The sequence below is a fragment of the Manacus candei genome, unplaced genomic scaffold (genome assembly GCF_025592945.1).
Source record: "Manacus candei isolate 608988 ecotype Guabito, Panama unplaced genomic scaffold, ASM2559294v1 h1tg000065l, whole genome shotgun sequence".
NCBI classification, from domain to species: Eukaryota; Metazoa; Chordata; class Aves; order Passeriformes; family Pipridae; genus Manacus; species Manacus candei.
The window spans coordinates 8,885,001-8,895,404 of record NW_026138113.1 but is presented as its reverse complement, the minus strand read 5'-3'; the positions used below and the strand labels follow the sequence as shown (position 1 = coordinate 8,895,404).

Genomic DNA, 10,404 nt, shown 5'->3' with positions numbered 1-10,404 from the left:
AAAAAAGTTTTAAGCTACTTGTACAATGGCCAACCTCAGAAAGCACCTGAAAAAATGTTTGCACACTGGGAAATTAATGCTACTAAAGAGCAATTCAGACCTGAAAACTATGGCAGATACCACAGCAGTCATCACAATTTGCATGCCATGAACTTTTCATGACTCTGTGCTTCTAATTTATCAGTTGTTCTCTGGCATAGAAATCAGTTAAATAAGTACAAGGTTTATTATTACATGCAGAAAACTACATTAAAAGAAAACCTTACAGCTGCAAAGTTAGTAAATACCTAATTAAGTTAAGAATTAAGTTAGCAGCCTTAATTCATCTCCTTTGTCTGTACTTACAGTGCTACACCCTGTTTCTCCTTGGCATGCAATCCTGGAGGCAGCCAAGAAGTTGAGGACCTGACAAAAGCAGGTAGATCAGCTGGTAGATCAGAGGCACAGCCACTGCAATGCTGGTAAGTGGCTTTTCCTGTGAGTTAGGGAGCAGGTACATGAAGAGGATAAGTCGCCAAAGCTGCAATCCAGAGCTCTGCACGGGTTCTCTGTCCTTTGGGGCTTGGGGAGGAAGGACGAAGAACAAGGACCCTGCTGAGCCATCCCTTGCTGCGTCACTTTGTCCTCACACCCAGCAACTCGTTTGCTTCCCAGGCCCTGGGAACTGCTGCTGTGCTGCTCCTCTACTGCTGAGGGCATCCACCAAGGCTTCTGCTGCTTGAGGACCACCTCAACCAACTGGGAGTGTGATGGCTGTGCTGGCCAGGGCATGGGTGAGAGGCAAAGTACCTGGCTGCCCAGGTCTGGGACCAGGGTCCAGGCTGGGCCTGGCAGCAGGGGCTTAGACTTGGCTTGCTCAAGGAGGGCTGTGGGCACCATGATGGCCTCTCCTGCCATGGGCCTTGGTGACCATGCTGCTGACCTTCCTGCCTCTTCCTGCTGCCTCCAGTGACGATTTAGAGCTTGTCAGCCCCAACACTGCCAGCCAGCTGGCATCAGAGCTGTCGCATGGCTCCCTGGTGCCTAAAAGCCGCAGCGGCTCCTGCCACCCTGGACCAGTCCAGGTTCAGCACCGACCAGGGAAACAACAGCTGGCACAAAACTCAGCCAACCTGAAAAATGCCACAGGATCAACCATGTGCCAGCCCAGAATGTTGAAAGCAGCAGCCCCAGCACTGTCAGTCAGTCAGTGTCAGGGCTCTCCCATGGCACAGTTATACTGGGAAAGAGTTTGAATCTTTGGTCTCGTGCTCAGCTTTCACTATTCCCTGTAATGCTTCCTGCATCCGCTCCTGTCCCTATAAAATGAACAGCCAGTCTCTCTTTTAGGAGAGAAAGGCAGAAGAATCTCCTCAGGACACATGTGAAAACACCATGTCCCTGACAGTCCCAGCCCTGTTGGGCAGTGGTGGCTGCTGTAGCCCTGTGCTCGCTCAGTGCTTCCTGCCCAAACTCACTACAAGGGTGGCCTGCGAGTTTCTTGCTGGGTTCTGTGCTTTTGGTTTGTGTGAAGTCAATGTGCCTGGTTGGAGTGTGGCCTCATGCCTTAATTGGTGGTCTCGTTTGTATGCTCTGGGAAGATTTTGAGCTGTTGGGCAGGTGGGACTGAGAGCAAGGAAGGCACCTGGTTTTGGAGTCTCGTGTGATTTTGTTCATGCAAGGACACTGACTCCTTTTTTTCCATTCTAGCTGTTTATTGGAGTGCTCTTACCGCATTTTATCTCATCTAATTCCCTCTCCCAGTCTCTGTAGTAATCCAGTTTTAATGTCCTTTTTTTCTCCACAGCAACTTGCCTGATCTTGGCATTATTTCCAAACATTTAAAGACAAAAGAGGAAGTGACTGAGCACATACTGAAGTTCATGGTAGCAGGACAAAGGTGATGCTCATACTGGAACTGGGAAGGATCTGCCTGGATCCAAGGAAAAATAAGTTTACTTAGATGATAATTAAGTTTCAGAACAGGTTCAAAGTTGTGCACTCACCAGTTTTTGGACCTTTTCAAGATCCAAGTGGACAAAGTCATGAGAAATCTGATCCGAATTCTGGGCTGACTCTGCTTTGAGCAAAAGGCTGGACTATAGAGTCAGCCTGAGAGATCCCACAACTCTCTGAGGGCATTGCCAGACCTCTGTTCTACAGCTCTGTAAGTTGCTACTAAGTATTGGAGAATTGATTTGTTATGGTTTGGGGTTTTCTTTTTTGGACTTGCCTAATCTAATTTATTGAAGAGGGTTGTCCCTCAGATTCTTACCCTTGTTATTCTCCCTCTTTTATAATTTCAGCTTCCCTCCCTGCTTCTGTTTTTTACACTTTTGCCCTCAAGTTTGGGAATACAAAAGCCTTTAAAGGAATGAGTTACTAGAATTTAGTAACCCTGGCAAACTATCTGGTATTCTCTTTGATACATTTTTGAATTGAACTGTTTTGGCTGAGACTTTCAGAAAATAGTAATAATAATCTGGAGGCAAACACTCAGGAGAGAAAATTGTATCCTGATCTATTGTAGTTCCTTAAAGGGCAAATGAAAACTGTGTTATAATTAGAAGTAGGAACAGCTTCATCTCTGATAAAGCTGGGGGGTTTCAACTATGATCTAAATCAATAAGAGATTCCTAGTAAAATGAAAAGGAAAATGTTTTTTTAATCAGAGGCATTAAAGAGATGTACTGCTAAACTTTCCCTGGAAAAATGGTTTGTGTATGTGTGCTTCTCTACACTCATGGACATGCAGGTACCTACCTGGAGAAGCATGAGGGAAAGCTTCCCTCCCCTCTTAAATGTAACATGTAATTAAGGAAGCAAACTTAGTGTTTCAAATAAATATTTAGATATAGATATAAATATTTCAAATGAGAGATTAAGTTAATTGTAAGGGCTCTGTGTAATACAGTCAAGGATTTTGACTTAATCTAGCAGTTTGAAATATATTTTTATAATAATTATTAAGAATATTGGGATGGCACAGTCCTTTATATTATACTTGTAAGAGATTAATTTGACTCATCTTAATGTTAGAGAATTTAGCTAGCAATTTTAAAAATGCTAAATGAAGTGCAAAGGCATTGCAAATATTTTTAAAATTATGTTTTTTAAGCAATTTCAGTTTTCCTCGAATAACATTTTTCAGTATATTAATATTATATGCAATATAAAATGAATTATTGAGTTAGGTCCACACATTATTGATTACTATCCATCCTTGCAACTATTTATAGCATATACTTTTTTCATGTCTCAAATGTGTTTAAATTTTCCCTGGAGCTCAGTATCATTGATATTTTTAGTAATATTACTGTACAACTCACATTCAGTAAAACTTCACCTATTTATAAAGAGCTCAAAACCACTAAGTATTGTAGAAAAAGTCTTTTGCTTTTCTCTGATTGGGATTTGGGTGTTAAATCTCACTTTGAAATCTTGTTCCGTGGTAAGGGAATCTAAACCTGTTGCTGAAGTTTTAATTAGTTTTATAAGGAGAGGATTGTTTTGACAGAGACTCTGAAAAACTGAGTGGGTGAATTGGAGGGCAGGAGAGTCACCGAAAATGTCTTCAGTGAATAGACATGTAAAATTCCATGTATTACAAACAGGGCTGGTACTGGGCTGTCCTGGGAGAGAGAATGTCAGGGAAAAAATGGTTGTAAAGCTCACTGCCAGTGGTATGGGTAAAATAACACAATAATGAAGAAAGAGTCAGAATCAGCAGGTGCTGGTGGTGCCTTCCCCTCACGTCACCTCCGTGTTCTGGCTGGCCCAGTCGCTCTGGGCCCGGCCAGACAGTGGCTTATTGCCACCAAATTATTTCCACCCTGAGTATCCAGGGCTGAAGGGTGTCCGTGATGGAGCAAAAACAGCAGGGAGGGCATTCCACGCACCAGTCCAGGCTGGGGGCTGAGCTGCTGGGAAGCAGCTCTGTGGAGAAGGACCTGGGGGTGCTGGTGGGGAAGCCGGTGTCCCTGACCAGCAGTGTGTCCTGGGGGACAAGGTGAGGGCTTCCGGGGGTGCGTGAGGAAGGGCACTGCCTGCAGGTCAGGGAAGGGATTCTGCCCCTCTCCTCAGCCCTCAGTCCAGGAGGAGCTGGGCCTATTGAACCCGGAGAAGAGAAGACTCAGAGGGGACCTCATCCCCTCTGTCAGTGTCTGCAGGAGGTGCTGGGGAGGGACCAGGCTCTGCTCGAGGGTGCCCAGCAGTGGGACACGAGGCAATGGGCAGAAACTGGGACGCAGGAAGTTCCACATGAATATGAGGAAAAACTTCTTTACTTTCATGGTGACTGAGCACCGAAACAGGCTACCCAGAGAGGCTGGGGAGTCTCCCTCACTGGAGATACTCAGAGCCCACCTGGACACAGTCCTGTGCAATGTGCTTTAGGAAGACCCCGCTTGAGCAGGGAGGTTGGACCACTGTGATCCCTTCCAACCTGACCCATTCTGTGATCAGGAGAGGATACACAACCAAAAGCCATTTTAATTGTGTGGCCTGTTCTTTATGTCTTTTGAAAACAGAATGTGCTGCTTCCTTGTCTTTTCCCTCTAGATCTCAGAGGCATTTCTTCATAGTAGCTCTGTATTTAGGCAGCTACCTCATCATTATTCATCTAAGTCATCAAAATCATAAAAAGGACTAAAAACCCTGATATGTTATAAATAAAATATGGGAAGGAGGACAGTGATAAAATACGAGTTTATATATTTGAGGGAATACCCACCCAAAAGCTCTTACATGGCAGTTGTAATGTTTTCTTATTGTTTGAATATTGCAATCAAAGAATAAAATGCAATACGATCAATAGTTAGAGCTGAAATCTTATAGATGTGTGACAATATATGTACTCAATCTTCATTCAAAATTCACACAGTTTGTATTTCCTCCACTGTAATTGCTTCTGTAGTGTGGCTTTCAATAGCTGTAAATTAACTCTGTCATAATTGCTTTCTTTTTTTTTTCCCTTGAATATTTCTATCCTTGCTGTAAATTGTATTTCTGTTACTTCCAGTATTGATATAATGATGTGTCCACTAAGACAGCACAGTATCTGGACATGTATATATCTTTTTGGAATAGTTTTCTTTCACCCTCCCCCATTTTATTGGTACACTTGATTTCTCTTGGCTCTGAGCCCAGTTTGGTTTAATTTTTGTTTATTCTGTACAGGATTCCAGACTGTGCTTTGAGATGGGCACTGTATAAATTAATAAATAAATTCAGTATGTGCTTGCTTTTAGTGGTTTGCTTGGCACATCTGTTTTTCAGAGGTTTCTAAATCTTCATGATCTGCAGAAGATATCTTTAGTTACATACGATTAGGGAGAGTATCATATTTTTAACATGTACAGGGTTTCCCATTAAAAAGTCATCATTTACTAACAGTTACGCTGCTCTGGCATATTGGATGCTGCAGTATGTCTCAACAGTTGGAAAGTAGAATAATGGTTCTATTTAAGACAATATGGGTATCTTAACTATGGTATATACTTGTGTTTTTGATGCTGAAAACTTGTTTTGTACTCAGAATGTTTTTTAAGGATTTGTTGTGTTTTTTTTTTTTTTTTTAATAGTCTCTGCATACATAAATATAGATGTTGCATCCTTTTGAAAATACTGACATCCCTTCAGTATTGCAAAAGCTTTCACAGGCAGAACTGTAGCAAAACATTGTTCAACACATTACTTATAGCCAGTTGCATTGCTTTGGCATAACCAAAATTATTTTAATGGAAAACTAGGGGCATTTCCCATTAAAAATTGCTGATTTTCATGATTATTTATGTCAAGGTATCAAAAAACTTTTTCAAGAAATATTCAGCAAACATTGTGGCACTAAATTAAGCCATAAGTAGCTCAGAAAAGAGAAGAGACTGCCACTGAGCCAGGCAGCAGTTAGAGAGCAATGGCAGAGTTGGTTCTGCAGGAGAGCTGGAGATTTGAGTTGTGCAGAGATCTAAAGCTGAGGTCAAAGACAACGTTTGTGAGGAAAGGGAAAAACCCTCATTTACTGAAGTGTATAAGTCTCAGGGGTTTCCCTTCTCATACTGAAGCCAGCATCATAAACTGCACTGCTCACAGAGCACCACATTCTTCCAGTGATGTAAATGGAACGAATAAGTCCTATTTATGACTTGTGGGTTACAATTTTTATTGCAATACTTGAAGTGAAGGTGGAGAGAAAGGGAGGCACAGGGAGAAGGGTGGTGTGCAGATCAACATATACCAAATGAGCACTAAGGTAAGGATATCTCAGGTATCTTTTGTAGGAGATCAAATGGCATATTTTTTAAAGAATCTAATTAGACAGGTGAAGAACATCCTTTGGAGGCAATGTGGTAGGCAGAGACATACTTGTGAATCCAGTGGACATTAGAGTCTGACTGGAGCACTGAGTTTATCAGCACTGTGAAGAGTCAGTGCTTTTAGGCAGGCCCACATAAGGAGTTCTCTGTGAAAGAACTATTGATGGCTATGAGGCTGGCAATCATAGCCATAAACAATGGGATTAGGTGCTAACTGAGTTTAGATTCTGAAGGATCTCAATTTTGTGTTAGTGCTTTCCTCCTATCTAAGGCGGCTTATGGGTTTAACCTGAAGTCTTTAAACAGCCTCTTGGTAGTCTAGACAAGCCTTTCCAGATGTGCAGTTAGTTCCTGGGTAAGAAAACACAGATAATTTCAACAAAATCTGTGCATCTGAATCTTCACAAATATGTTCATCAGCAGTGTTTTGAGATAAGACGTTATAGATAAAATAAAAAGGGAAAATGTGTGGAAAATAAGTTCCTATTTACAAAATACACATGGTTAAAAAAAGGGAGAGAAAGAAAGGGACAGAATCATGTGTCTGGATACACCAGCACATATTAAAAAGCAGTGGTGCTGTGCACCTTAAATAAAGCCACATAAACCAACCTAAAACCTCCTCCATTTGCGGAGGGAATACATGGAAATATTTCTTTAAAAACCTATTTGAAATTTAAACATTTTCTGTCACCACGACCGTAAGTAACCCAGTCCATTGCCACAGGGATGCTCAAGAGTCAGAAACATGGTGATGGAACAGAAGAAAAGGGACAATAATGGGAGCAGATTTAAAATGGTGCAGGCAGGCAACTCTTTGAGTGGCAATGTTTCCCATTTCTTTCCTAAGCACATCCACACTTAGTTTCCGAGAAAGCAGGAAGGACACTTAGGCAAATTGCCAACCAGATGGTGCAATCGAAGAGGAGGAATGCATTCAGAAGGGCAGTATAACACAGAATTAAAAAATCCTATCATTTGGTTTTCTGCTACAATACAGGACAAAATTCACATGGAAATAAAAAATGTTAACTATACACTCATGGCTTCTAGTCATCTTTCTGTCTTGGCTTCAGAAAAACTTCCACCTTTGAGCTCTACTGTGATATTCCCCACTCTGAAGTAATTTAATGTGTTCCAATTTTATGTTTCTTGCAGATTTTTTCAAAACTGCCTTATTATTGCCTAAATATGTTTCTGCCAATATACAAAATTTCATTGTGATAGAAGGATGAAGCTGATTTTGAGGACTTGTATAGTTCTTGCTCTTGTATATGATGAAGAAAAGAAAATAATACTTGCTTTCTAGACTTCTATATAATCAGTAGATAAGATAATATGAGTGTGGAATTAGTGGCAGACCAAGGAATTATACCGTTTTTCATATTTCATGTACTTTCCAGTTTATTACTGAAACTACCTGGTATGTTTGCATTTTGTCTTTGGAATAATTTTATATTATTTTTTACTTAAAATGTGTTTTTATTTCACTTACAATGTATTTTTATTTATATCGTAATTTGACTCTTTTCAAAACCAGACTGAGTGTGTATTGCATATATTATGCACATATAGAAATACAGATTCTCACCCTGCTCCTCTGACTTGCTTTTAAATTTCAGAAGATACATATAGAAATGTGTGAAGTTTTCTAGCGAGAATATTTGATAGTTATTTTAATGTAATTTTTGCTTATTAGTAGCATAGTTTTGATTACGTGATTGGATGCAACAATTTCATGTCGATACATAATCAGAACTTGACAAATCTAGTCATAATTGAAGAGAGGAAGCCATATCCTGGCAAAAATGTAGGAGCCAGCCATCTGTCCTGAAGATTGTCAGCCTTTTTGTTATGTATTTTATGTCTATATCTTAATATTCTATAAATACATATTTGGAATATCTATCCCCTACCTTTAATCTTGTGAATGGCTCCAAATGAGATTCAGCTACAGCATGTTAGCATTACCTTCTTGAATCTTAACAAGAGCTGCCTCCTTCTTTCTCTGTCCAGCCTTACTTGGTCTTCATGTAGTGCTCTTGACAAACAAATGCTTGTGATCTACAAATGAAAAGAAAACGAAGAGTGTTATGAATTATATAAATTTTTTATTATTTTAAAAATTTAATTATGGGAGCCCTTCTTTGTGATTTCATTACTTGGATTATAGAAAGCCATGTTGCCATTTTTGTTTCTTCAGCTTCCTGAATTCTGAATCTATTTATTTATCCTGCAGATTTTTTTTTTCAGTAGTTAAAATCCAGTCTGGTTTGTGAGAAACCAAATGTGATCTTCATTCTTTCCTTCTTGGAAATCCCTTCCAGTTATAAAGATTTTACAGGTGATTTTTGACATTGATGGGCATAGAACAAGCTCTGTTGTATTCAGATTACATTCTCTGTAGCACATGTATAACCTTATTTTTCTCCCAGGTGGTCTGAAGAATATTTGAGATTTTACCTGTAATACAGGGTTGGACAACCAGAGACAATGCTGCATTCAGCTGGTAGAACTGCCTTACTGATAGAGTCACTGTCAGGGCTTTTTGTGAAATTCACATTACTTCTGGTGTTTTTATCTGCTGGTGGAAGAAACTAAAATCCAGAAAAGGGAAATGGAGATATAAACCACTCGGTGACAGTTTCCAATCAGTTTGAGTTCCTCTAATCTTTTGAGTTCTTAAGTTAAATCAGCCATTGCTTGAGATTTTTTGTGTTTGTCTGAAGAGGCCAGGGGCTTATTTTTAATTGCATCAAGGTCCCCAAAGGTTTTATCTTTGTCCATGGTGAGTAGTTTTATCTCCACTTTATCTAGGTAAGAGCGAACTTCACGCTCACCAAGCTTTTCTGGGAGAGTCAACTACTTTTGAGCTACTGTTGTTTGCTAGAGAAAATACCAAAAGAACTAGCTGACAACTCATCTGTGGACAAATAGGAGAGATTGTTGTCATGCTCTATGTGAAAAGGGCAATAATGTCTTGAAAGCCAAGCTGGACAGTTGAAAATCATAAATATCAGGCAGTGTCTTGTAATGGGACCAGAAGTATTGCAGATATGGTGTTGACATCGTGAGTGTTGGTAGTTGTTAGGGGGACAGCTGGGCACAATGTACTTTTGTTAAATAACAGAAGTTTAGGAATTCCAATTCCACTTCAGGGAAAAAAAAAAGAAAAAAAACCACCCAAGCTAAATTAGGAATTATTAGGAGAGAAATAGAAGACAAACTGGAAAACATGACTGTCTGTGTAGAGCTGTGGTACAATCTGCTTCTTTGGTGCTCTGAGTAATTCTCATGCTCCCATTTCAGAGTGCATATGTGAAGAGTGATAAAGGTGATCAGGCTTATGGAGCAGTTTCTGTGTGATAAAAGAAGTTTGACAATCTTCAGCCTGGAGTGGAATCAACTGACGGAGAATTTGATAGAGATCTACAGGACTGGGAATGACATGAAAAGGGTAAGTGGAAAATGACTGTATCCTCTTCACATGTAGGAGCTGAGCATCATGTGAAACTAATAGTGCAGTTCAAAACCAAGGAAACAATTTTATTTTTCCATACTCAGGTGTTAAGTAAGTTATGGAACTCCATTTCAGAGGTTGTTAAGGGTGCTGGAAGTTGACACAGATTCAAAAGTGAACCAAGGAAGGAGACTCTATTCAAAGTTATTGAATAAAAACGTGCCAACTCTGGGTCAGAAAATTCCTTAGCCATAAATGAGTGGAAGCTGGAAAGTATAAATAAGGTAAATAGCATTTATATACTTATTTTTCCTTTGTTGTTGGTTTTTTTGATTGGTTGGTTGGTTTGTTTGGTTGTGGGTTTTTTTGTTTGGTTGGTTTTGGTTTTTATTTCATTGTAGCTACTAAGATACATGAAATTAAGCATGTGCTGGTTCAATACCTTTCGTAGAATATCTGATTAGCCTGTTATTTCAGGTTCAAGATCACAGGAGATAAATCACTGTTTAGGAAAGGCAACGAAAGTAAATCCAGCTTTTCCTTTCCTTTTTCTGATGGGCAGTGCTCTGCCTCCAGAGTCAATACTGAGTGCACAAGCATGGTGTTAATGGACAGCTTTGCTGGAGCTGTCAGCATTCAGCTGGATAAGAG

At 40.0% G+C, this 10,404-nt stretch overlaps 2 long non-coding RNA genes across 2 annotated transcripts in view; both read left to right on the top strand.

Annotated features, from left to right (window-relative positions):
* Positions 1-1,432: 1,432 nt before the first annotated feature.
* LOC127479123 (uncharacterized) lies at positions 1,433-9,727 on the top strand. Its single transcript, XR_007907469.1, has 3 exons — positions 1,433-1,879; positions 2,007-2,146; positions 9,603-9,727. It is a non-coding gene; the product is annotated as an uncharacterized LOC127479123 (long non-coding RNA).
* Positions 9,728-9,945: 218 nt separating this feature from the next.
* Positions 9,946-10,404, top strand: part of LOC127479053 (uncharacterized) — a 17,967-nt gene continuing 17,508 nt past the window's right edge. The window contains exon 1 of the long non-coding RNA XR_007907446.1: positions 9,946-10,037. This is a non-coding gene — a long non-coding RNA (uncharacterized LOC127479053). The remainder of the gene's footprint in view (positions 10,038-10,404) is intronic.